The following is a 27,255-nucleotide window of genomic DNA, read 5'->3' as shown; positions in this document are numbered from 1 at the left end:
TTTCATTTCACTTGCTTTATACTGAGAAGGTAATATAGTTAGTGTTTAAATACATGAACTATGGAATCCAAGTACCTGGGTTCAAGTCTACACATTGCAGCTCAACAGCTTATTAGTGTCTTCTGCAAACCATCTAAGACTGTTTAGCACGTTAAATGAGTTAATATTTGAAAGCTCTTAGAACAGTGCCTGGCAGAGTCAGTGCTCTGTGTGCATCTGATTAAATGCATTGAGAATACAGACTCAAAGCTATGATTTTTAATCTTCCAGAAACTTGCTTTCTTTCCTCCAAGATGTGATTTTTACCCTTTTTTCTACAACTCAGAGCTCTTTGACATGTTGTCCCATGTAATGCTCATCAACCTATGAATCTTTTTTTTTTTTTGAAACGGAGTCTCTCTCTGTCGCCCAGGCTGGAGTGCAGTGGCGCGATTTCGGCTCACTGCAAGCTTTGCCTCCTGGGTTCACGCCATTCTCCTGCCTCAGCCTCCCGAGTAGCTGGGACTACAGGTGCCTGCCACCTCGCCTGGCTATTTTTTTGTATTTTTAGTAGAGACGGGGTTTCACCGTGTTAGCCAGGATGGTCTCGATCTCCTGACCTCGTGATCTGCCTGCCTCGGCCTCCCAAAGTGCTGGGATTACAGGCATGAGCCACCGCGCCCGGCCAACCTATAAATCTTTATCAAGTCTGTGACTCTAACGGACACAGACTGAAATACACACTGTTTACCTTCACGTACACACATTTCTGCTTCCCTTAGCAAATGGTATCTACCCCAGTGGGTGCCATTAATCTGTCCTCTTGTGGTTTGGTTTACCTATCATCCTTTTTCTCAATAACACGGAGGCTGCCTGCTTTAACTCAAGCACTTTAGCGGAGTGTTTCCCTGATGCAGGTGCTTGAGAATTGCTTGTTAAATTTGTCAGTGCTTCCTATCTCAAATTACTCATTTGCAGACATGACTTATTTCCCTCACTTCTCTGTAAAGAGCATGAGGACAGGACCTAAATCTTTATTAGCAATGTTGAAATAAAAATCTTACTTAAGTTTTTAAGTAATTTTTTATAACAGGAGTAGTAATGGGATCCTGATTTATATATTGGCCTATTTTAATTTTTGCTGTGAGACATAGCTCATGTGAAGCTTTTATATACACAATTCATGCAAAGTATTTTTTACTAAATTTTACATAAATAAACTTTTGTTCAATACAGCAAAATAAAAATTTCTTACACATAGAATCAAGTACTCTTCACTCTAGTCCCCAATTGTTTAACATATAGCCCAAGAAACATTATTTTTGCATGTATATGCATATTTATATTTATTAGCAAAGTAGTTTTTCCACCTTTATATTAAAAGGCACACCTATGAGAGAATTAAATTGTTTAATTTTTTAAATTACTTATGCCTATTTAATTATATACACTCAAAATTCAATGTTTTAATTTAGTGAAACATTATTAATTTTACTAATTGATCTGGGTTTTAAACATTTATTTTCTGAGAATTGTTAAAGGTAGTAACATGCTGTGAATTCCTTTGTGTCATATTGAATATATTACTGAGTTTCAGGAACAAAATGATATCTTTATTGTTTTACAAAGGTTACCTTCAATTGTACATTGCTAGAGCTGATATAATAGTCTATTTTGAAACATATATTTAAAGGCACAGTAGAGAAAAATATTATTATTTTAGTTCCTTTAACAAATAATCTCAAATACGAGTTCTAGGAACATAAAGAATGGTAAGAAAAAAACAGATGTATGGATAGAAACTCATTTCATTATGAGTTAGGCATATCTCTTTTTCTAAAGAGGGAAGTTTCTTGGAAAAGACTCAAAATATATATTAAACATCTCTCTTAGATTAGGCTTCATGATCTGTAAAATAGGGACAGTAATAGTAAGCTTAACATGATTCACTTAAAATTGAATACATAATGTATGCAGTAGCACAATGCCTGGTCAAAGCAAGCAGTCATTTTAAGTTAGCTACTTTATTATGATCTACACAAACAGAGGAAAGGGCAATGTCGGGCATCAATTTCTCCCCATTATCTTATTTAAGATAGAAGGAATCTTTAACAGTCACTTTTCTCTTGCCATAGTATTAAAATAGTACTAGACTTTAACATTTTCCAGCCCTGGGTAAAAAAAAAAATGACTGGGAAAACAGTTCATTAATCAAATTGCCATGGTTGATTGTTTGTCTGAATATACATAATAGATAATAAAGTGTTTGAATGTTGAGCTGCAAATAAAATTGAACCACATATGAATTAGAATGAATATTCTGAGATCTTAATTTATTAAGGGTTGTGGCAGGCAGAATTCTAAGATAGCTCCAGAGATTATTGGACTATTAAGATTGTCTGGTATAATCGCCTCCATAAATTCAGGTGGGCCTTACCAAATCAGGTGATCCTTATTTTAAAAAAAGAATCTAGATATGAGAGACAAGAATTAGAGAGCTTCAAAGTATAAGAGACAAGCCTATGTGGCCTGACATTATGGGCAGTTTCTGAGAGCTGAGGACAGATCCCAGCCAACAGAGCAAGAACATAGGGACCTCTGTCAACTCACAGCAAGGAAATAAATTTTTCACTAATTTAAGGGAGCTTGGAAGTTGATCTTTCCCTAACTGAATTTCCAGGATAAGGATGTACTGAGTCAACATTGTGATTTCAGCCTCATGAGAACCTGAGCAGAGGACCCAGCTAAATTATGCAAAATTTCTGACCCACAGAAACAGTAAGATAATAAATGTTTGTTGTTTTAGGGTAACTTTGTGCAATTTTAAGCTAACTTTGTGCATAGCAACATAAAATAGACACAAGTGGTTCTTTTAGTTTAACATATAACTCGAGGATATCTTGTATGTGTCAGGCACTGTGATAGATAATGATGTCACAAAGGTGAAGAAGAAAAGTCAGTTTGTGAAAATGTTAACTAAATAAATCTTGTGCACTAATGGTATGGTAGAAAACAGGTGAAAAGGAGCGGGTAAGTGAGGCTTTGGAAGCTGGATGTTCTCACAAACTATTTTCCCAGGAACAGATGCCAGAGGAAGGGGGCATTCCAAGAGAAGACCTCGTAGAAAGGTCTGCACTTGATCTCATATATTTGTCTGTTGGAAACCAATTTTAAACTGGGTACAACTAACAGCTTTCCCACTGTGTTGAGATCTGCAATGTGCTATCTATATATCTGTCTATATAATCATCTAATATATCTATATTAAAATTGAATATATATTATTTAATATATATTGAATTATTGGATTAAAGAGTACATATATCTATACTAAAAAGTGAATGTGTATCATTTAATATATATTGAATTATTGGATTAAAGAGTGCATATATCCATATTAAAAACTGATTATTATATATAATTATGACCATTACATATATCGTACATATATGAGTATTATATATCATTATATATATTCCATTTTTAATATAGATATATGAACTTTTTAATCCAATAATTCAATATCTTTCAGAGTGTTGTCCATGCTCTGCACACCCAGCTCTTTTGCTTGTCTTGACGAGGAAGTAGAGAAATTAACTAAATAGAAACGTTGTAGAGGGTCAAATATCTTTTAAGAAATTACAAAGACCAGGAAAGTTATTTATATTAACAGCAGCAGTTGTCAATACTAACAATAGCAGAATGAGTTTTGCAAGATACTGCTATGGTGTTGGTTCTCTAATTAATGTGGAAAAGAATCTATTAAGAACTTGATAATAATAAAACTTTTCTAAGCCCCAAACTAGACCTACTGAATCAAAATTTTAGGAAGTGGAACCTAGTAAATTCATTGTTTTAAAGCTTGCCAGTGATAATTTGCCACACAAAATTAGAGAACCAGTGCTATCTTTTAAATGTCATTCCATTTTTGCTAGTGTAGATAACTTCCTAGGTCTCTATTATTCCTTGAGAATTTTACATATGTCCACTCAGCTAATTTCCCTGTTTCCTCTCCAGCAAGAGATAGATTCCTGAACTCCTATTTTCAATAAGACCTGACTTAGATCTGCTAAATGTTTCTGTCAGATGTCATTGAGTCAGACCAATGACCATTGCACACGTATCAATCTACATGCTTACTTTGACAGGACAACATTTATTAACTCATGTCACAGGGTAATAAAGGACGATGACAATAGAGTCCCAAGGGAGAAAGATGAATATATTAACAATAGGGCTTAGCTCTAAGAGAGAGAAAGGGAGAAACTCCCCAGACCCAAAGGTGACAAAGCATAAAAAGAAAAACAGAGGAGATGTTGGAAATACGCAGAACATTGATTATCTTCCATTGTTTCTGTTTACATCATAGAGAGCAGTATTGCATGTAACTCTCAATCTTGCATCAAGAACAATCTCCTCTTAGGTTTCTGTCAACCAAGTGTCTTTGTTCAATATCCTCCAGTATATCACAGAAATGATACTGTGTTCTTTCACAGCATCCTACCAGGTGCCGGATAATGTTGATGCGTCCCATTACTAGTAGTCTTACTTTCATCATTCAATCATTAAGATGAAATCTGATAGACTATAAAGTTACATTTCCCCATGTGTAATAAACATGTTTTCCCTTTGTAATATTTTATATTACAACATATTAATTATTAATAAATGTAAAGAAATATTTTCAGGCTATATACGATCCTGTTCTTATCCCACTGTCTCCCAGCATTTTAGCATCTATTGATTTTATTTTCCTTGCTTAAACTTTTTATATCGTTTCCCAATAGTGATTATTTGATTCTGCCATTTAGTTATAATTGTTAGCTGGCTTTTATTGTCAGAAAGAGTATTTGCCCCTCTTCCGGTTATTTATTTACTTATTTGTGGATTCCTCATTTATTTGACATTATAATCCATTCTTGTCATTACATGTTTTCTCCTGAAATTACTTTACAATTGGCTGTTTGAGCTTCTTTCATGTAACTCCTGTGTCTTTTTGTTGTCATGTTTCCATCATTTTTTAGTGTTTCTCACTGATGGAGTTGTTCTACGTTCATCTTTTACTTTCCCTGTCCCATCCCTGGATCAACGATTTTTCAAAAAGTTCTGGATTCTTTCAGGGGAGAATATAATTAGCAACCAAGATCTATATTCTAGGTGTGCTCATTACTACTGATGTGTTGCTCTTCAGGTGCCTTCACAAAGTACAGGACTGGATTGGTTACTGTAGCCTTGTAGTATAGTTTGAAGTCAGGTAGTGTGATGCCTCCAGCTTTGTTCTTTTGGCTTAGGATTGACTTGGCGATGCGGGCTCTCTTTTGGTTCCATATGAACTTTAAAGTAGTTTTTTCCAATTCTGTGAAGAAAGTCATTGGTAGCTTGATGGGGATGGCATTGAATCTGTAAATTACCTTGGGCAGTATGGCCATTTTCACGATATTGATTCTTCCTACCCATGAGCAAGGAATGTTCTTCCATTTGTTTGTATCCTCTTTTATTTCCTTGAGCAGTGGTTTGTAGTTCTCCTTGAAGAGGTGCTTCACATCCCTTGTAAGTTGGATTCCTAGGTATTTTATTCTCTTTGAAGCAATTGTGAATGGGAGTTCACTCATGATTTGGCTCTCTGTTTGTCTGTTGTTGGTGTATAAGAATGCTTGTGATTTTTGTACATTGATTTTGTATCCTGAGACTTTGCTGAAGTTGCTTATCAGCTTAAGGAGATTTTGGGCTGCGACGATGCCAAAACAGCATGGTACTGGTACCAAAACAGAAATATAGATCAATGGAACAGAACAGAGCCCTCAGAAATAACGCCGCTTACCTACAACTATCTGATCTTTGACAAACCTGAGAAAAACAAGCAATGGGGAAAGGATTCCCTATTTAATAAATGGTGCTGGGAAAACTGGCTAGCCATATGTAGAAAGCTGAAACTGGATCCCTTCCTTACACCTTATACAAAAATCAATTCAAGATGGATTAAAGATTTAAACGTTAGACCTAAAACCATAAAAACCCTAGAAGAAAACCTAGGCATTACCATTCAGGACATAGGCGTGGGCAAGGACTTCATGTCCAAAACACCAAAAGCAATGGCAACAAAAGCCAAAATTGACAAATGGGATCTAATTAAACTAAAGAGCTTCTGCACAGCAAAAGAAACTACCATCAGAGTGAATAGGCAACCTACAACATGGGAGAAAATTTTCGCAACCTACTCATCTGACAAAGGGCTAATATCCAGAATCTACAGTGAACTCAAACAAATTTACAAGAAAAAAACAAACAACCCCATCAAAAAGTGGGCGAAGGACATGAACAGGCACTTCTCAAAAGAAGACATTTATGCAGCCAAAAAACACATGAAAAAATGCTCATCATCACTGGCCATCAGAGAAATGCAAATCAAAACCACTATGAGATATCATCTCACACCAGTTAGAATGGCAATCATTCAAAAGTCAGGAAACAACAGGTGCTGGAGAGGATGTGGAGAAATAGGAACACTTTTCCACTGTTGGTGGGACTGTAAACTAGTTCAACCATTGTGGAAGTCAGTGTGGCGATTCCTCAGGGATCTAGAACTAGAAATACCATTTGACCCAGCCATCCCATTACTGGGTATATACCCAAATGACTATAAATCATGCTGCTATAAAGACACATGCACACGTATGTTTATTGCGGCATTATTCACAATAGCAAAGACTTGGAACCAACCCAAATGTCCAACAATGATAGACTGGATTAAGAAAATGTGGCACATATACACCATGGAATACTATGCAGCCATAAAAAATGATGAGTTCATATCCTTTGTAGGGACATGGATGAAATTGGAAACCATCATTCTCAGTAAACTATCGCAAGAACAAAAAACCAAACACCGCATATTCTCACTCATAGGTGGGAATTGAACAATGAGATCACATGGACACAGGAAGGGGAATATCATACTATGGGGACTGTGGTGGGGAGGGGGGAGGGGGAGGGATAGCATTGGGAGATATACCTAGTGCTGGATGACGAGTTAGTGGGTGCAGCGCACCAGCATGGCACATGTATACATATGTAACTAACCTGCACAATGTGCACATGTACCCTAAAACTTAAAGTATAATAAAAAAAATAATTAAAAAAAAAAAAACAAAGTACAGGACTGGAATAAATATATATTTGTATGTGCACATATTTACGTTATAAACATCCATCTCTCTATCCATATCCATATTTCTATCTTTATACAGTTAAACCCATGTGATTATACCAGTAACTATTTGTAGTGCAACAATGCAGAGTTCATTCTAGATGTGCCTCTTCACCTATTTGTACTTCTGTTTTCCAAGGGTTAAGAAGCCTGGATCCCATTGTGCTCAATATAGCTTTTTTTTTTTTTTTTGCCTTAGCCACCCTATGTGTAGCAACAAGGCCATCAACAGGTTTTGAGGGGTCCCAGAAAAATATTTTCGTGGCTTTTGTCTTTATAAATATTTTGATTAAAATGATTTAGAAACTTACAGATTCATGTGAAGTATAGAGGCATATCAATAAATGTTTGGAAAAATGAGTAGAAGCGAATATGTATTTGTTTATTGTCAAATCAGTACATGTGAATATTCATGATGTCTAGACACTATCGCTTTCTGTACAGATCCACAAACCAGCTTTTTCTATTTTGTATTGTCAAATGTACCATTCCTGGCTAATATCTCCCTGAAAATAACAGCAGTGCTGTTATTACTTGTAATGCCTTCTGAACCTATCTGTATTGAAATGATATTAATAATCTTTCTCCTGCAGTCTCCTAATAACAATTATTTATCGCTGATTATATTATTTCTCATGACACTGCATCATCCACCTTGCAGTCCATGAACTTTGGCTTCCAGTGACTCTTCCAAAATTTTTCATTACTATGTTTCATTGATAGTGACTACAAATGCGAGTTTTGCCTGCAGTATTCAGACAAAATGTGAATGATAGTTCATTTTCTGATTATGTTGACTTTACCATACATAATTTTATAGTAAAGATGTCAAACAGCACATCCTTCAACCTATCTTCCCTTGAACTCTGTTATCATTGCATTCATAGAATATAATCTCTTTCAATTTTGACCACATTCCCTACCTTCCTGCCCTCCAGGCAATAGTACTAGGTGGCAGAGTAGGCAAGAGTTCCTAGGCAGAGCTAAAAGAGTGATTTCACTTGCACAGGGAATATTTATCTTTCCTTTGGTATGGCTTAGACTCATAGAAAAAAGCATATCATTGGCAAATCAGTGGTAATGGAGCACGTTGATTGAAATAAGTTGTAGATGGTCATGTAAAGCCTCCAAGGATAAGCTGAGACACGCCTTGAGGATTGCCTGACATATGATGGGGAACCTGTGAAGAGTACCAGTGGTAGTAAACTCCCCAGGAACAGGATGACTTCTGCCATCTTCTCAGCCTTCAGGACCTGCAGACCACAGGCAGCACAGCAACGGGATAGCAAAAGGGCAAGAGTAGGCATACTGGTCACACATTTGGCTATAGCCCGTGAACTGTGCCAGTTGCCCAAAGTCCTGAACTCTCCTCTGTTGAGAAGAAAGAACTCAGCATGTGAGCATCTTTCCTGCACATCAATCTTCTGCTCTCTGTTAAAAGAAATACAGCCTCTGCCAGTGGGAGTGATCCTTGCCAGTCATCTTTCTGAAACCATGGAGAAGTTATGGGGCCAGAAACCATCCCATAGGCAGGAGTCTTCGTGGTCCTCGGGGCATTTACTCAATCTCTTGTGGGACTGGGAAGGCATAAAAGGTTAGAATGTCTCCAAGGGGAGAAACAGGAACAGGCTTACACAGTTGCTGACCTAGGGCTACAGATCCTGTCTTTCCATGCAAAAAAAGCCATTCCAATGTGCAGGGCCCCTGAAATGTGTGCCCAAGGCAGGGACCCTGCAATGTGTGCCCAAGGCAGGGACCCTGCCTGCCCAGGTCTAGGCGCTCTGTGGAGCTTAGCTCCTGCTGCTCCAGGTCACTCACTGCAAGATGCCCTCCTGGCCCAAGCGGGACCTCCAATGGGCTATTTTCGCCTGTGTGCTTACTTTTGGACCTGGGTTACCTTCATGACTCTAAATCAATTTTTAATCATTTAAAATGTCTAATATCCTGGTTATTTTCAAAATTGTTGTTATAAACACTGTGTATTAAACTGGATATTATCTTTCACAGATCTTGCAGCCACCACTGATTATTTTCTTATTGTACTTTCCTGGAAGTGGGGTTTCTATGTCAAACATGAGCTGTAAAGACATCGGTAAATATTAAAGAGGGCTTGCAGAGTAGCTATGAGGATTAACTCAAAAGAGAAAGCATTTTTACGTTCAATATACACATCTTAATTTTACTTTCTGCTGTTATTCAAGAAAATAATATTTTCCTTTACTTTTATATATAGTTATTTTTGGGTCTTATTTATTTTAATAAATTCATATTTCTGCTTGCTTTTTTTAGAAATGTTAGTACTACTAGTTTTATGTCAAATTCTAAAGAAAAGACTAAACCAAATGCCATGTGAGCTATTAAATCTTCTGTAAAATGACTTTGTATCCATGTTTAGGGGAACCATGTAAGAGCTTGAAACTCACAGGTGGTCCTATTTATAATCTCGAAAAGCTTGGTGGAAAAAATTAGTCACTATAAGAATTACTTGGTGAAAAAACAATAGCTTAGAATTCTACATAGTTCACTATTACATTTAAATATTTAAAACAAAATATATCTCTGTGTACATATTACATGTGGGAGAAATGAGCATGTCAATTTGAATTTTTTTTCAAACCTGAAATTAATGTTTTATATTTCTAGTTACAGATGTTATAATAAAATCTATACTGTATCTTTTATAAGAACTTGATTTATTGGATTCTTTTTTATTAAAACTGAATTATTCAACTGTAAGCTATTGAGTGGTTTATTGCTCACTTAAAAATTGCCACACGTCATCTTTCTATCACCAGGTAAAATTCGTTGAATGTTTTTTAGGCTTGGATTTCTTTTTCTGGTCTATTACCACCAGAGTTTTTTTTTGTCTCTAGTCCTATTTTGTTAATATCTAGTTAAAATCACATTTCTTTTACAATCCACTGGATTGTATTTGTCTGAGGTTGGAATCTATTTTGCTACTTGGCTTCAGTTCATATTTCTTCAGCTTCTATTTAGAAATAATGCATATCACTTAATTTAGTTTCAACAGTTAATTATGTTCTTTGGTTTTAAATTAATTTGATATTAAAAAATTAAACATTTGCCAAATCGATAAAATTAGTTCCATCCTTTCTTTGTTAACTTACATATATAATTTCTCACTGAATTTTATTTTTCCTCACGAATTATTAACATTTCAAAATAAAGCATAGTTTCATAGATCATACACTTGCACCCACACACACAAACCAGTTATACATCCATGTTTGTAAACTTCTTAGTCAGTAGACTTTGTGTTATTATTTATTTTGAAATATTTGAGAATTTTGTTGCTGTGGAGACACTTACATGACTGATATGTGTGGACACTTTACATTCAGTAAAAATTAAGCAAAATATTTATACACAGACATATAAATAAAACTTTCATGGGCTATTAATTCCAAACTCCTTTCAACCATAATAACCTAGATATGCTGGACAAAAGTGAATTTAGAGGTTGAGGCCAACATTTAATTAACCTTGCAATAAAGAAAATGAAATTCTCAGGTACCTGAAAAGAAAAGGGTACATTTAGTACCATAAACTCTGTATTTAATGGGAGTGGGGTGTGTTTTGAAATGCACAGAATAAGGTTTTAAATACTAGTGACTTGTACTTTAACACACCCCAAAGGGTTAGGATGCTCAAATGAGCAAGTGAGAAAGTAGGAAATTTTAAAAATTGAATAAAGTCTGAAATATTTAATTTCCAATAAAAATCTTACCAGTTCAGGGAGAAAACAAGAAACTTGTTTATTTCAATGGATTTGGATGGGGAATGTATTCTCCTATGAGGAACTGGTATACAAAGCCTTTTATTTGTCCTGGTTAGTGGCTAGAATTTAATCAACTTAAAAGGAGTAGGACAAAGGAAGCCAATCAGAGCAGACTGGTAGTGTCTGAACACAGAACAGTGCAAGGTGTGGGAAACCATACCAGACTCCATCTGAACAAAACCCAGGAAACACGTGAATGTATTTCTGAATATAGAATAAAGAATCTCCTTGTTAAACTTGCCTTGTAGACAGAAGAATCATGATCAGATTTGGAAAATAGTGGACCTTGGTTGATGTATTTACACCCTGCCTTCAATCCCTATTGATAGGACTTCCATTTATGGTCAATTTAGAGTAGTGAAGAACAGCTGTACTCTCCCCGAAACAACTGAGAACAGACAAAATACATAAAGTAATAGTGTACAAAATATTAGGCATCACGTGATGAAGGCAATGATCCTTTAAGACATGGGAAACAACTAAAGTCAATTCGTTGAATGCTAGTTTTACTGCATTGAGTAAGCTCCTATACTGTGCTGCAGAGAAGGGAAAGTCGAGACAGAGCTTGGTGAGCTCTGTGAGTGAAGAGTATGGACATGGGAGTCCAGAGAGACTAAGACTGCCAGAATTTGAACAGAGCACCAGAAAGGAGAGAACTCCATAGAAGGAGAACTCCAGAGATCTGTAGAGGGCCCCCTTGAGTATTCTGCTGTGTAATGATCAGTATTACCTGTATGGGGAAACTCTCTGAGGCTAGGCAAGTAAACACTCGAAAGGCTTATAGAGAAGAGTATCTGGCACTCGCATAAGGCTGAACTGTGGTCTATTCCCACCTGCTATGATGGAAAACCTCATGATTCACAGAGCATCATGTGGAGTACACAGAAGAATCTTTTTTCTGTAGTGGGGAAAGATTATCCTGAGACTGAGCTCTACTCTTGTTCTCCCTTACAAATCCTAAGAGCAAGGCCAGATAAGATGAAACTACGTCCAAATCTCTCAATTTTATCCTAGAATAAAGCTGAAAAATATGAATAGGATATTATATATATTATATACTATAGGATCTGTGGAGTATATATAGAGTATATAATGTATACACTATAGGAATAATATACTATACATGTTAGAGGATTATATATATGTACACACTCTATATATATACTCAAGGATCATTTTATCACATGATGACAAATATTTTTGTACACTATTACTTTACATATTGTATATATGTGTGTATATATATAGTGTCTGTATATTTTTTAGCTGTATTCTAGTTAAGATATTGTAATATGTGTATATATGTGTATATACATATTATATTATAATATGTGTATATCTATATATGGCACATACATATATATTACAATATCCTAAGTAGAATACAGCCCGAGAATATATAGACAAAGACATGCACATACACATGCCCTTACACACACATATATGCTTGAGGTTTATTATATGAAATATAAAGTACCAATTAAAGATACTTAATACAAAAATATCCTTCAACAAACAAAGTAAAAATGCCAATGTCTGGCAATGCTAACCAAAAAATTATCTGGTTTTCAAAGAGGCAAGATAATACGATCCCTAAGGAGTAGAAAAATCAGTCAAAAGTAAGGCTTAATGGACACAGATGTTAAATTAAAAGACAGCTATATTAAAATAGTTCTGATAACTCTATTTCATATGTATGAAAAGTTAAGTAGAGCCATGGAAGACAAAAAGGGACCCAAAGTATATTTCTGTCAAAACTGTAATTTGTGAGCTGAAAAATTCAAACAATGAGATTAATGGCAGATGGGACATTGCGGAAGAAAAGATTAGTAAACTTGAAGGCATAGCAATTGAATCTATCCAAAATGCCACACAAAGAGAAAAGAAAACTAAGGATAATAAACAGAGCATTGGAGAGCTGTGGGGCAACTTCAAGAAATGTAATATAGGTGCAATTGTGTTCCCTGAAAAAGAGAGATAGACAGAGAAAATATTTGAGCAAATAATGGCCAAAATTATTCCAAATTTGTTTTAAACAACTATAGCTCCACAGAACCAAAAAGCTCAATGAAATCAAAGCATAAGGAACATGAACAAAATGACATCAAGATACAGCATAATAAAACATTTTCAAAATCATCAATAAAGAGAAAATCTTAAAAGTATCCCGAGGAATGAAAGACATATTACGTATTGAAAGACAATAATGATAAAGACCTCAGATTCCCTGTAAAAAATATATGTAATATGCTTGACACAATTCAAAGTACTGATTGTATAGCCATAAACAATATAAATAAGCTTCAGCCCTTGTAAAGCTTACATCTGTATAGTGAAATCATACAACAGAGATAAGCAAATGTTATAAATGATAAACTGTCAGACAGACAATGACAGCACAAGGGAACAGAGAATAAAAGGATGCTACCCTTTAAGGATTGTCAAGGAAGATACAGTCAGACTTTTGAATATTTAAGGAACATTTCAGGTATAGGGACTATTGTAGCCCAGGGATTGGAATAGGCTTGATGTTGAATGTAGTTGGCATTCAAATGAATGAATGAATGAATGAAGAACACAATTCATTCATGCTGTGATGTTAAGAATTGTTAACTTTTATTGATCATCTGTAAAGACACTCAACTGTGCACTATAGTTATTCCTAGGATTATTTTGATTGAGTGTCTATCATATGCCAGGTTCTTTAACAAATTCTTGAAATTTCTGTCATCAATTTACAAATTAGGTATTATGCTCCTTCCCTTTTAATGAAAAGAGTCTGAAAAATACCACCAGCCATTGTATAATTCCCAAATTTAAATTTAGGTCATATGTCTTTCTGGTTTGAAACTCTTTATATTACATCAATGTTTCATGACTAATGAAGGTGCAAATATTTATTATGTGTGGGTTCATAAAATAAAAAATGTACATAATCTTTTTCTACAAAAGAAAATAATGTATTAAAATTTTGATATGTGTAATTTTTATTCAGAGATTACCAAAGACTTAGTATTTCAAATATGCTATTTCTAATGTAGAGATCTAAAAATATGTTTGTTCCCTGAGGAATTGCAATAGTTACAGTTACTGCTTATTGTATATTTGTGGTTAGCAGATAACTTTATAAAATCATTTAGAAGAATATTTAAATTTGAGACTTTACAGAGACATGAAACACCTTTTAAAGAAACAATTAGGTCCACATACAATCATGCTAAAATATATATATTATATTCGTGTCCAAAGTACTATATATATATTTACAAACATTTCTGAATGAATTAATTAATAAATTATGCCCTTGTAATTAAATACCCTTTCATAATATTTTATAAGGGTAGAATGTTGTTACATGTTTAGGAATGTATTTTAGCTTATTTTTCTAATTTTTTAAAATTTTTTGCCATTTCAAAACAGTTAAACTTTCCTGTGTATAAATGTTATTGCCAATATCTATGTATCTCTTTAGGATTAAAAAAATTCCTATTATTATGTCATTTACTATTTTTAATACAGAAGATTCTTTGAATAAATGTTCATATCTGTAGCAACCTTGAGGATGGTAAAGATCAAGACTTCCTAGTTCACTTCTGCACTCATTTGAGCTGGCACTGGTGCCAGGCACATACAGCACGATCAATTAACGTAACTTTATTTTTCAAAATCATGGGTTTTTGGAGTAAGCAACATCTGGGACAAATAAAAATACAAACTGTTTGATCTGGGATAAGTTCTTAATCTGCATAATAAAATTAATGTCTAGGCTGTTTCAATTATTAAATGTTATCTCACATATAAACTGATAAGCCTGGTGCCTGACTAACTAATGAGTGAATAGCAGCTACAATTATAACTAAAGGATGCAAATTCATTTAAAAATGTAACAGATTTTCAAGTTTCTGTTTTCTTCACTTTATGAACACCAGGGATAAAAATCCCACACAAAAAACAGGCTCTTAGATATGTTTCTCAAGATGATATAATAGAGAAAAGTATAGCAAATTTCTGTCACTAGTATATGCAGGTGTGAAATATAAAAGGAGTTATTTGTGGTGTCCATTTTACCTATATTATTAAAAATTGTATTAGGGACATATCTTCAAGCTACAGCACTAGATTATTTAATTAACACTTAATGAGACTACTTCTATACAGTAATAGCTATTAAAAACAATTATAGGCTGGGCGTGGTGACTCATGCCTGTAATCTCAGCAGTTTGGGAAGCCAAGGCTGGAGGACCACTTAAAGCCAGGAGTTTAAGACCAGCCTGGGCAACATAGCAGGACCCTGTCTCTACAAAAAATTTTAAAAGTTAGCTAGATGCAGTGGCACACACCTGTAGTCTCAGCTACTTAGGAGGCTGAGATGGGAGAATTGTTTGACTCTAGGAGTTCAAGGCTGCAGTGAGCATAATGCTACTACTGTATTCCAGTCAAGGCAATAGAACAAGACTCTGTCTCAAAAAAATTAGAATTCAAAACTTATATATACTTCAAATGTTCTATAACTACCTCTAAATAATTTTTCTAATAACAATATAGCATTTATTACTGATCTTAAAAGTTAAGCCTCAAAATTTACCGGTTTACTTAATCAGTAAAGTGGTTAAGATTAAGATTAAGATTAAGTGGTTAAGATACAGCAAGATTAAGAAATATCGAGAATTATTTTTTAATACAAATCTTATTATGTTTTTTCTTTAATGAAGTCTCAGGTGTAATGAGGAAAGGCATAAGTACGGATGTGCAGGAGTGTTCCTTGTACTGTTGGCTGCTAGTTATAATAAAGCTATCCTTGCCTTTTTCCACCAAGTGTTTGTCAATGGTATTCAGAAATCAGTTTAAGAAGAGTTGCCATAATGTGATTAGGCTGCCTGTGTTCTGACAACATATTCAAGAGCCAAAATTATAAAGTGTGGTGAAACTGAGCATTGGAAAAATGCCTTAATATTGGCTTTCTATTTAAAAACAGTGAGAGGTTCAATACATATCTTCACTTTGGCATGCCTCAATTTCCTCATCTGTAAAACAGTGAGTTTTTAACTATATGATGTATCAAGCCCATTTCAGCTGTTAACATGTGAAAATATTTTGGCCACATTGCCGAAGAGTTCATATTCTTTGATTTTTTAAAAAAATTTAAAAGTATTAGTGAACAGGGTTATATATATATATTTTAATTGGAAAGTAAAGATCACCCACATTAAATCTATGCATTTATCAGATAGCTAAACACGTGTAGAGATTCCACCTACTAGATTCTCAGGAGTGCTGGAAAGCTTGGTGAGTCTGGTGCTGCATCACTTAAGTTATAAGCTTTCCTCCAGGAGGAGTAAAAACAAATCTGAGACCAAGACCTGGGTGTTTCTGGGTTTATTTCATATTTAAGCAATTTTCTTCTTTAAATGACTGTATTTTGTGCTATGAACTTGACAATATGTGTATTTTGCCAGATTATTCGTTACTTGTTACATTGAGTTGGATTAGTCTCTCAGGAGCCCTGTGAGGTCAAAGGAGAAAAAGGGTTAATTGGACACAAGTGTTTGAAGGAGATAGGTACTGGACCCTTACTTAACTGAATAGAAAGATGGAACAGGGGTGTGCTGGGCAACATGGCCAAAATGCTGCTAGACAGGAGTTGGGATTGCCAAGAAAAGCAGAGTAAGGAATAGGAATAAGGTTAAAAGGAGACAAAAGAAAGGAGACAGAGTATGTCTAGTTTCAACATTTTGAAGGTAACATTGAGAAGCGGTATTTGATCTGAGGGCAAAGGAGACTCACTGAAATAGAGAGATGACAGTTTCAAGAGATTGACACAAAAATGATTTAGCAATAGTGTGCTACAAACTTAGAGAAGAAAGCAGAATTTAGAAGGCCAACACATTGTGTTTTATATCTTAGGTAACTAGGAATCCTACAAAAAAAGATTCTGTAGCCTAGAAAAGAAAGAATAGAAAAATTAAAACCATGTCCAAGAAAATAAGGTTATTAGACTTTACAATAGTAAAGAATAGAGAGATAGCAACACTTTGGAGTTAGAATTAACATCAGAGATTGTCTCTTAGTTTGTGAGAAAGCTGAAACATAGAGAAGCTAAGAGAAATACTCAGATATTTAACTGGTTTTTTATAGAACAAGAAATGTTAATATTTTTTCCGACATCAAGTTTAATTTTATTTTTGCTGTGTCTGGACCCCCTTTCTTAGATATTGAATATTATTAGAGGACTTGAATATATAAAGAGAAAGAAAAGATCATACTATTTCCTATGTTGTTGCAAAAATAGACAATGAAAACAATTGGGTGCAGAAGTTTCATTTTTACCAAATAAACTTGGAGACAGCAGAAATAATTTCATATATTATTAATTTATTCATTAACAATATTTTTAAATCAAGTGTCATTCTAAAATCTGGGGTTAAAAACATGAGAAATACTTTGTTCCTAATCTCAAGGCATTTATTGACAAGTGGGTGCAGATAAATGCGGCAACTTATAATGTTAACGGGAAGTCCTAAGTTCCGTGATAGAATTGTGCACAGAATGCTATGTGAACCCAGAAAAAGAGCAAACTGGCATACTTTTGTTTAGTCAGAGAACCCTTTCTGGAGTCGAAAAATATTTGGTCATGAAGGGACAACAGTGATTTAGCCCAGGAGACGGGGGAGAAATAAATGTCTTAGGGTAAAGACAGACCTAGGATGAACATGTATCACTGTGATAAGTCACAAGTTCTGTAGGACTGGATATCGGTGGTGAGAGAGTTGGGTTTGGAAGCTGAAGACAAAGGGAAGGATCAGGTCATGAAGAGTTTCATATGCAATGCTACTAAGTTTAAAATTCATATGAGCAGTACATGGCAAGCTAATAAATGGTGATGAGTAAGAATGATGATCAGATCTGTGTTTGAAGATGCTCAGTCTAGTAGTAATACAAAGAGTTTTCAGAGTCTGGAAACTAGGTAGGAAGCAATTTCAGAACTCTAAAAGAAAAAACAAAAGAGCTTTAACTAGAGAAATTATGGAGACAAAGGATAACACAGGAGGAACTCAAGACATATTTAGAAAGAGTTTCAAACATTGCCTGCTATGAAGTTATATTCTTAAAGTGGGAGGGGTAGAGGCTATTTGTCTATCAGGGCTGTAAGTTGGATGACTGGGTGGTGGCAGTGCTATTAAGGGAGATTATTTGTTCAACAGTGGCTAATGGAAGAGCAGTGTAGTATCAAGGTGAAGAACAGGAACTAATAAGGAGAGAACACCTAATAAGTCCTAAGCACTGTACTAGAGACTTTGTAAAGCTCATCTCTTTAATAATGATAATAAATTTGGGTAAGTAGGATCAAAAAGATTATATATATTCTGCCCATTTTTCATATATTTTAGAAGCATTTGTGTTATTCAAACTTACATATTTACTAGTGAAAAATTCGTGCTCCTTCCACTTATCATTCTAAGTGAGTCTCAGTAGGGCTGCATCTTAGCCCTAGTTATTCCATATAACAGTTAGTATGCTTTAGAAAAAAAATCACCTAAAATTTCTAACATTTAGTGTCCGTAACTGTAACAATGATTAAAAAAATGCTATCTCCTTCACAGCGATAACTATTCAGGAGAAGTATTACATGAAGTTTATTTGTAAATTGTAATGTGATAAATGTTCATTACAACTGTATCATCATTATTATTAAGATTTATTGTGAAGAAACAAATTTCTCTTTTTAAGTCAGGTCAATTGAGATATAATATAGAGCACAGTAAAGTTTGCCCTTTTAATATGTGGACTGATGAAACTGACAGATATATACAGCCATGTACTCACTATAAATTAGACATATAGAATATTTCCATCAGCTGCAAAGTCTCCTCCTGCCATTTTGCAGCCAATCCCCTATCTATACTTCTTTCAAAAACTGCTGATCTGATTTCTGTTTCTGTAGTTTTGCTTTATCTAGAATGTATATAAATGGAGTCATACAATATGTAGATGTTTGTTTCTGGCATTTTTCATTTAGCATAATGCTTATAAGAATTATTAATGTTGTATATTCAGGTACTTTTTTCTCTTTAATGTGCAGTAGTTTTTCATTCTGTGGATGCAGTACAATTTGTTTATATATTCACCAGCTGATGGGCATTTGAATTGTTTTTACATTTAAGCTATTATGAGTAAAGCTGCTATGAATATTCAAAGATATCTGCTTTCATTTTTAATACCTAAGAGTGGGATTTTAAGTCATGTGATCTATTTATGTTTAACTTCACACTTTGAAACTTTTTCAAAGTATATTCCCATCAGCGCTGTATGAAAATTTCAGTTGCTCTACCTCTTCAAGAGCATTTAATAGTGTCAGTCTTTAATTTAACCAATATAGTAGGCATATAGAGGTGTCTCATTATGTTTTTATATCTTTCCCTAATGACTTACTATGTTTAACATATTTCATGTGATAATTTTCCTTACTTTTTTATTTATGTACGTAAAAGATGTATTTAATTTTTTTCAAATTTTTATAAACGCTTTGTCTCCTTATTGTTGAGTTGTAAAAATTCTCTATACAAAACTTATCTGGGTACAAGATCTGCATGAGATTTATGTTTTGCAAATAATTTCACAAAATTTGTAGCTTGTCTTCTCATTTTCTTAAGAGGATCATTCTAAGAACAACAGTATTTAATTTTGTTGAAGTACAATTTATCTTTTTAAAAATGTTATGAATCATGCATCTTTGCTTAAACTGTCACAAAGACTTTGCCTCATGTTTTCTTATAGAAATGCTATGCCCTTACCTTACACTTAGGGGTATAATACATTTCAAATTCAATTTTATATTTGAAGTGAAGTATGGTTAATGTTATTATTGTTTTTTGGCACATGGATATCAGATTGTTCTGACAATATTGATTGAAAAACACAATCGCTTTTTCAATTAATTACCGAGGAACCTCTGTGGATAACCAGTTAACCATGTGTATGTGAGTTTATTTCTAGTTTCTCTCTTCTTTTCTCTTTGTATGTCTATAGTCTATTCATCTGTATGTTTATCCTTATGCCAGTGCCACACTTTTTTGATTGCTGTACCTTTGAATACCTATGGAGGTTAGACAATGTGAGTTTTCCAACTTCAATCTTTGAGTTTCTTACAGACATTAGTTTGATAGGAAAACCTCTGCTTTTCAATTGCATAAAGGTACAAAGAGGAAAATGCAAATTACACATAAGCCTCTTAACAAGAACTTTTTGAAAATATAGATTTTAGTTTTATGGTGTTTATAGAATTATTATGTTAATATATAAAAACATGCAATGTTTTAATTGTGTTATATAACATCATGGCATAAGCAATTTTTCATGTTTGTAATTATTTTATTTCTAATTATTATTTTAATGAATATTTCATTGTACAGAACTATCACAAGTTAGGATACCAATATTGGACATTTGTGTTGATTTCAGGTTTTGGTAATTTAATAATAATGTAATGAGATATTTTTCCATAATTCTTTGCATCTATGGCTATTTTCTACAGCTTAATTTCTGCCAGGGAAAATATTGGGTCAATGATTATGAGCACTTTTAAGAGCTTAAAATTTCTACCCATAGACAAAAATATAAATAGTAACATAGAAATTATTTCACACTGTCTGCCAAATTTATGCTTTTTTTAGCCATAAACGTTTCATAAACAAGTTTGTGTCATTGGATTCTCTGTGCATTTTGTCATTTTTTAATAATTAAAATTTAGTATGTTCCTCTTTTCTTACCTGCTCCCAACCCTCTTCAGATTCACCTGTTGGGTAAAAAATTTCCCCAAGCTTTGCAATGAAAAACTATAACATGTAACCAAATTGAATAGTTAGACAAAACAGTTTTAAAGTATTATTACTAATGAGTATTGCAAGCACATCACTATATAGGTAATTCTTGTATATAAATATCAGAAATTATTGTATGCTAGGCAATGTACTAGGCATGTTGCATTCATTCCTTCATTAAATCCTAATAACAAACCTGCAAGATGGGATGGTCACATTCATTTTACCTAGGAGAAAGTGGAAGCTCAGAGTAATTCAATACCGTTGCATAGTTGAAATATCACAGAGGAAATGTCTACATCAAAGGTAGCCTGGCTCCAAAATCCATGGTATTTCTTCTACACCATAATGTAATTGGTAGGATTTAAATGGTCTATTGCTGTACTCTTTGGCGTTCCATTTTCTTCCATCTATTCACAAAATATACTAAATTCTTCCAACATATTGAGCACTCTTCTGGGTGTTGGGAATACAGAATACAGGGGAATATAACAGACAAAATCTCTGAATTCATGAAGTTGTCAGTTAAGTAAGGATATACGGCACACACATTATTTCATAAATAAATATACAATATTTATAAAATCATGTATTATAAATTATTAAGGAAGAATAGAGGGTGTAATGATCACAAAACAAATGGACCTTGTTTACATTTGGAACCGGCACTCTCAATAAAAGTATTTATTAAGAAATTAATATTAAAGATAAGTCCCATGTGATGGGTTTAACAGATGAAGGATAGGGAACAGCATTCTGGGCGGAAGGATCAGCATGTTAGCAGGGTCTGTTCTGAAGTCATGCTGGACCTCGTTGTGCAAGAAGACAGCAGGAGCTATGCGATGTAGAGCTTTGTGGGCTTTGTTAAGAACTCTACTTTTTATCTCTCTTCTTCTGTTCCTTTCCAGATCTTGATGCGGTATGTTCTACTTCAAAAATATTTATGCCCTCTCACACCTATATTAATATCTCCTTTCTTTGACTCTTTGCGCATATATTATCATATGCTGCTAACAAAACTGTTTGCATATGTGACATTATAACTCCTTAAGAGCAGAAATAAAGACACATACTCCTTATCACATAGATGAGATGAGTAAATACCCTCTAATTTAAAGGTATACTTAAATTTTGTGGTAGACCCTCCCATAATGGGAGAAATAAGTACAGTTAATATTAACGCTTTTTACTAGAAATCAAATATCATTTGTATGAAATCAGTGGCTGTGGCTCCATTAGCATATCAAAATGTCTGAAGTGAAAATATGTGAAATAAGTAATATTAAATGCTATGTAAATGTAAGACATTATATTAAGGATAAAGCTAAAGATATATTTTTATGGAGTAATGAGAGTTAATAAAAGACACTAGTATCATATTCTTTTGAAATCAATGTGCAAATAGAGTATGCGTCAATAAAATCACATTCATGCTGTAAAGACTGAGAAATACACAGAATTTTAGACCTTCCTTTATATGGAAACAACTCTCAGAAGAGCAAAGACACAAATAAGTGACTTGGGTCAAACTTAGAAGGTTTGTCTTTACAAAAATGATTTCTAATACATAGAGAAAATCATGGTTATAAAAGCTTTTCACGGATAGGGAAATAATAGAAAATAAACTTTTTGCATCCTTTTGTTTCTCTGCCTAATTTTGTTTGATGACAGGTAAGTTGACCAAGAAAAAGCCTCCCGACTTGAAATCTGTAATAAAAAATATTAATGGAAATTATAATAGTGCTTTTCCTTCCTACAAATTATTATAGATATTTTGTATTTCCTAGTTCCGCTGACAACAAATTCACTGGAGGAAATTAGAAAATAATTTATCATATTTTTGCTCCTGTATCTATGAATCCTTAAACAAGGACTGTCTTTTAGCTCTTTTTTAAGTAAGTAGATATCTTTTGACTACAGCTGGTTTATAAAAGCTTATTTAATAACTTGAAAAATGTACTGTCAATTATGTAGTCACGGTAATTCTGAACTTACCATTTCTTTCTGGTTAATTTAGTAAATGTATAAGCATATTATAAAAAGTATTATGATGCAAAGTTATAATTTATGACAAGCCAGAAGATTCTATCAAATTGGATATAATGGTTTGACACCTTTCCCTTCCCCTCCTAAAATAGTACTGCATTGTAATTTAACAGTATTATTTTCTATAGTTATTCTTGAGGGTTTTCTGAGTTGAAAGGCATAGAATGAAACATGTTCTTGTTTTTGGTCCTGTCATTTTTGGATTACAGTAATTGTTTTAATTCTGAAATGCTATAAAAATATAAATGAGCAAGACATTGCCTATTATTTAAAGTTAAATTCATTATTTAACTGAGAGGTAATTTTATGGCAGGCATCATTTCCCAAAGTTGGAAAGAGGTTGAGATTCCTCTTCACAGGTTTCTGTAATCACCTCTTTACTAGTAAGCCTTCCCCAAGCCCAGCCTTCATTGTGCTAATGGTGAATACAACTTTATTTCACTTCATATAAATATTTTTCTGGCTGTTTGAATTATCATTCTGCAAGATGGCTTAAATCTAGTGCTTATGACTACTTAACTGTGTCACTGTTGTGATACTAATGTCAGGTCTCTGTCAAACTCGATTAAATGTGTATGACATTCATTCAACATCATTGATTGAGCATCTTCTATGTATAGGGACTGCATTAATCACTGTGGGTAAAACATGGCTTCTGTCATCTCAAAACTTATGACTTACTAGGAAACAGAGACAAATATATCAAGGCACACAGGACAATGGCAGATGCTATGGGAAAGAAAGATAAGAAAAACAAAGGTGCAATGAGGGCAGAAAAGAAGGGCATTTAAATTAGACTGGAATAGCCAGGAACACTTCTCAGAAGTAATTATTGAGTTTTATCATGTCTAAAAAATATAATTTGTTTCAATGAGGGCATGATGAGAGGTTACCACTTTAAGCAGAACATACAGTTTTGTCTTCTATTAGCATAGCCAATTAAGAATTGATGGATTGAATACATTTTGAATATATTTTAATCTATGTGGTAGACAGTATTATTATAAGCTACTCCACTGAATATTTTATATTATTGAGTCAAAATAAATATGTAGCTGGACATCACATGGCCATTGTCTGGGAGCTGAACTGACACTAAAGCTGAGACTTTTAATATTGTTCTTGAGCTGACTTTAGCCTCTATTAGAGACTCAGCAAGCAAAGTGAATTGACATGGACCCTAGGAGATAAGGATGGAAGTGCCATAATTCATACTTATCTTTTCTGACCATATCCATTGTTCTTCCCTAGATCTTGGTCATTTTCTATAGTCTGTTTTCAGGAGGTGAGCTTGAAAGATTAATTGTCTGAGGTAGAGAGACATAAGGAGAGATGGCTAATGCTGCTTAAAGAGAGGATTGAATAACTGCAGAGCTCTCCTTTTGCTTCATGGAATACAAATGCCATTCATCTTTACGTTTAATACATTCACTCATCAAACATTTATGGAATATCTACTATGTGGTAAAATTCTCTGCTGGGATTCACAGATGAATCAGACTTACTTTATACCTCACTGAAACTCATGACTTAGCAGAGACTGACCTGTATGCACATAAATGAGTGGAACAGACTGGAATTGGCCTATTGATTAATGCATGCATGGGCCAGATGAGCAGAAGGACACAAAGAAGACCTGGCTTCCAGCAGGAAATGATGACTGAGCTGCTTCTAGAAAAGCTAGAAAGTAAATGTGCAACAGACTAATGAGGACATTTCAGGCAGTGGCAAAGCATGAGGTGTGTGGCAGACTTGGTTATAGGGTTTGTGTAAGAGTTGGGTGGTGTTGCATAAAAAGAGCTAGTAGTAGCAGCAGAGTCTAGAAAGGCATAAGGAGGCTGACATCACACTTAGAGAAGAGCTTAGTCTTATTATAGAAGATGAAAGGGGTCATTAAAATGATAACAGCTTTTTTGAATATAGCTTTGTACATGTATCCATGGCGGGATTATTTGCAACAGTAAACAGGTAGAAACAACTCAAATGTCCATCAGTTGATTAATGGATAAACAAAATGTGATGTGTGCATGCAACAAAACATGGTGTGTGCACTGTGGGTGAGTGTGCACATGCACACATACACATATGCACAGTGGAATATTTCTGTCACAAAAACACGGATGAAGAATGAAAACAGTAGGCTAAGTGAAAGAAGCTAAATTCAATGGCCACATATTGTATGATTTCATTTACATAAAAATCTAAAGTATACAAAGCAGATTGGTAGTTACCAGTGACTGAGAGAAGAAAGAACAATAAAGTCCTGTGTAATGAGTACATAGTTTACTTTAGGATGAGGATGTTCTTGAAGTAGGTATTGGTGATGATTACACAACATTGTGAATGTATTAAATGCCACCAAAGTTTACATTTTCAAATTGTTAAAATCATAAATGTTATATTATGGGTATTTTATCATAATGGAAAAAAATAAATACATTAACAGCTTAAAACTAGGGAAGATAACAGGAATAGTGGTACCAAAGAACCACAAAATGACTGGCGAACAGTCACTTTGTTAGAAGCATCACACAGTTGCATATGCAGGATTCTGGGGGAGATGCCTGATTTGCAAAGCTGACCAGCAAAATGTTTCTAATGGGACCTCTCCCAGAACATGGAGTTCATTTTTATCCCCTTTGTATTATTTGCCCTTTATTATTACAGCCATGCAGATACCTCTTTGAATATGGGAGCTATGTCTATTATTTTGGCACTAAAGGTAATGCTAGAATCACAGTAGACATTTAAGAAAGTGACTTCATGATTGGGTTTTAGTGTTAATGTGACCTTAAAATCAGTATAGTGTAAACCCCTAAGAGGACAATTTCCTTACATGGGCCTTCCCCATTCTCTTAATAGGCTATTCTTCATTTTCCAATTAAAGCGTGTTTACTTTCCTTTTCAAACTACTAAACAGTATACCTTTGTAGCTTGCATCATAGTTTGCTTTTTCTTCAAGGTGAATACTTTGAATAGTAATTTCTTTCATGTTGTCTGAATTCTATTCCAATTGTAAAAGAATTTATATAACCTGGGTGAACCATGCTAACCTAATATTATCAACATATATCAATCTAGTGAGTTGATCAAATACATATTAACCTTGGATTTTAAAATCAGAAAATTAAGGCTCAAGGTAATTAAGTGGCATGGCATAAATAATAGAGGTCAGAGCCTGCACTAGGACTTGGGACTTCACTTTCGAATTGGCAATGAGAGGCACTCAGTCTAGACCTGACAGAGACTAATCCAGGGTCCTTCATTCCAGTAGGCTGAGGTCTGTCAGCCAGTTTTAAGCTTGACCTTGTAGAGTGACTTTAAACTTCACCTAATGCTTCTTCCTCATAATCCTCCTGCCTGTACTGCTAACGCTCTAAAGGGAAATTTAGGCCATCCTTTTCTACCTTCCTCAAAAGCCTTATTCTTAGTCTTCTCCTTTGAGTGATCTCAAGCTTTGGGGACAAGTATTCAGAGTATAAGAAAGTTTGGAACTCATTTTATGGCCTCACTGGATTTTAAGAAATATCTGTGACCTTGGATGTGATGCAGTGCCTTCGTGGTATCGGAATGTACAGCACTAATGATCTCACTGATTGCAGTGAATAATGCAATCCATGCATTACAGGAGTCCATACATTACAAAAATAATGATCTCCTGTGTTGCAATGAATTTTTTATCCCAAACACTTCTTATAGGACTGAGTTGCTATACCTACAATGAAATCCCTCTCACTTTGGACTTATTACATTTTAAATGACCTCATTATTTTTTTGTTGTTGTTACTTTAAGTTCCGGGATACATGTGCAGAACATGCAGGTGTGTTACATAGGTATACATGTGCCATGGTGGTTTGCTGCACCTATCAACCTGTCACCTAGGTTTTAAGCCCCACATGCATTAGTTGCTGATGCTCTCCTTCCCCTTGATCCCCGCCCCTGAAAGGCCCTGGTGTGTGTGTTTTCCCCTCCCTGTTTCCATCTGTGTCCATGTTTTCTCATTCTTCAGCTCCCACTTGTGAGTGAGAACATGTGGTGTTTGCTTTTCTGTTACTGGGTTAGTCTGCTGAGGATGACAGCTTCCAGCTTCATCCATGTCCCTGCAAAGGACATGATCTTATTCCTTTTTATGGCTGTATAGTATTCCATGGTGTATATGTACCACATTTTCTTTATCCAGTCTATCCTTTATGGACATTTGGGTTGGTTCCATGTCTTTGCTATTGTGAATTAGACATTTAGGAGATTACATTAAATAACTACTTAAGAGTTAATACAAATTACTTTTTAGACTATCCGAATGGCGTATCTGTATTATCATTGGTACATGGTACTCAGTCATCTATACATTAACTTTGGTTTTAAATGTGATTAAATCAAATCAACCATTTAGTATATTTTTAAT

Source organism: Pan troglodytes, chromosome 9 (assembly GCF_028858775.2).
Source record: "Pan troglodytes isolate AG18354 chromosome 9, NHGRI_mPanTro3-v2.0_pri, whole genome shotgun sequence".
Taxonomy (NCBI): Eukaryota; Metazoa; Chordata; class Mammalia; order Primates; family Hominidae; genus Pan; species Pan troglodytes.
This window is presented reverse-complemented; position numbering follows the sequence as displayed.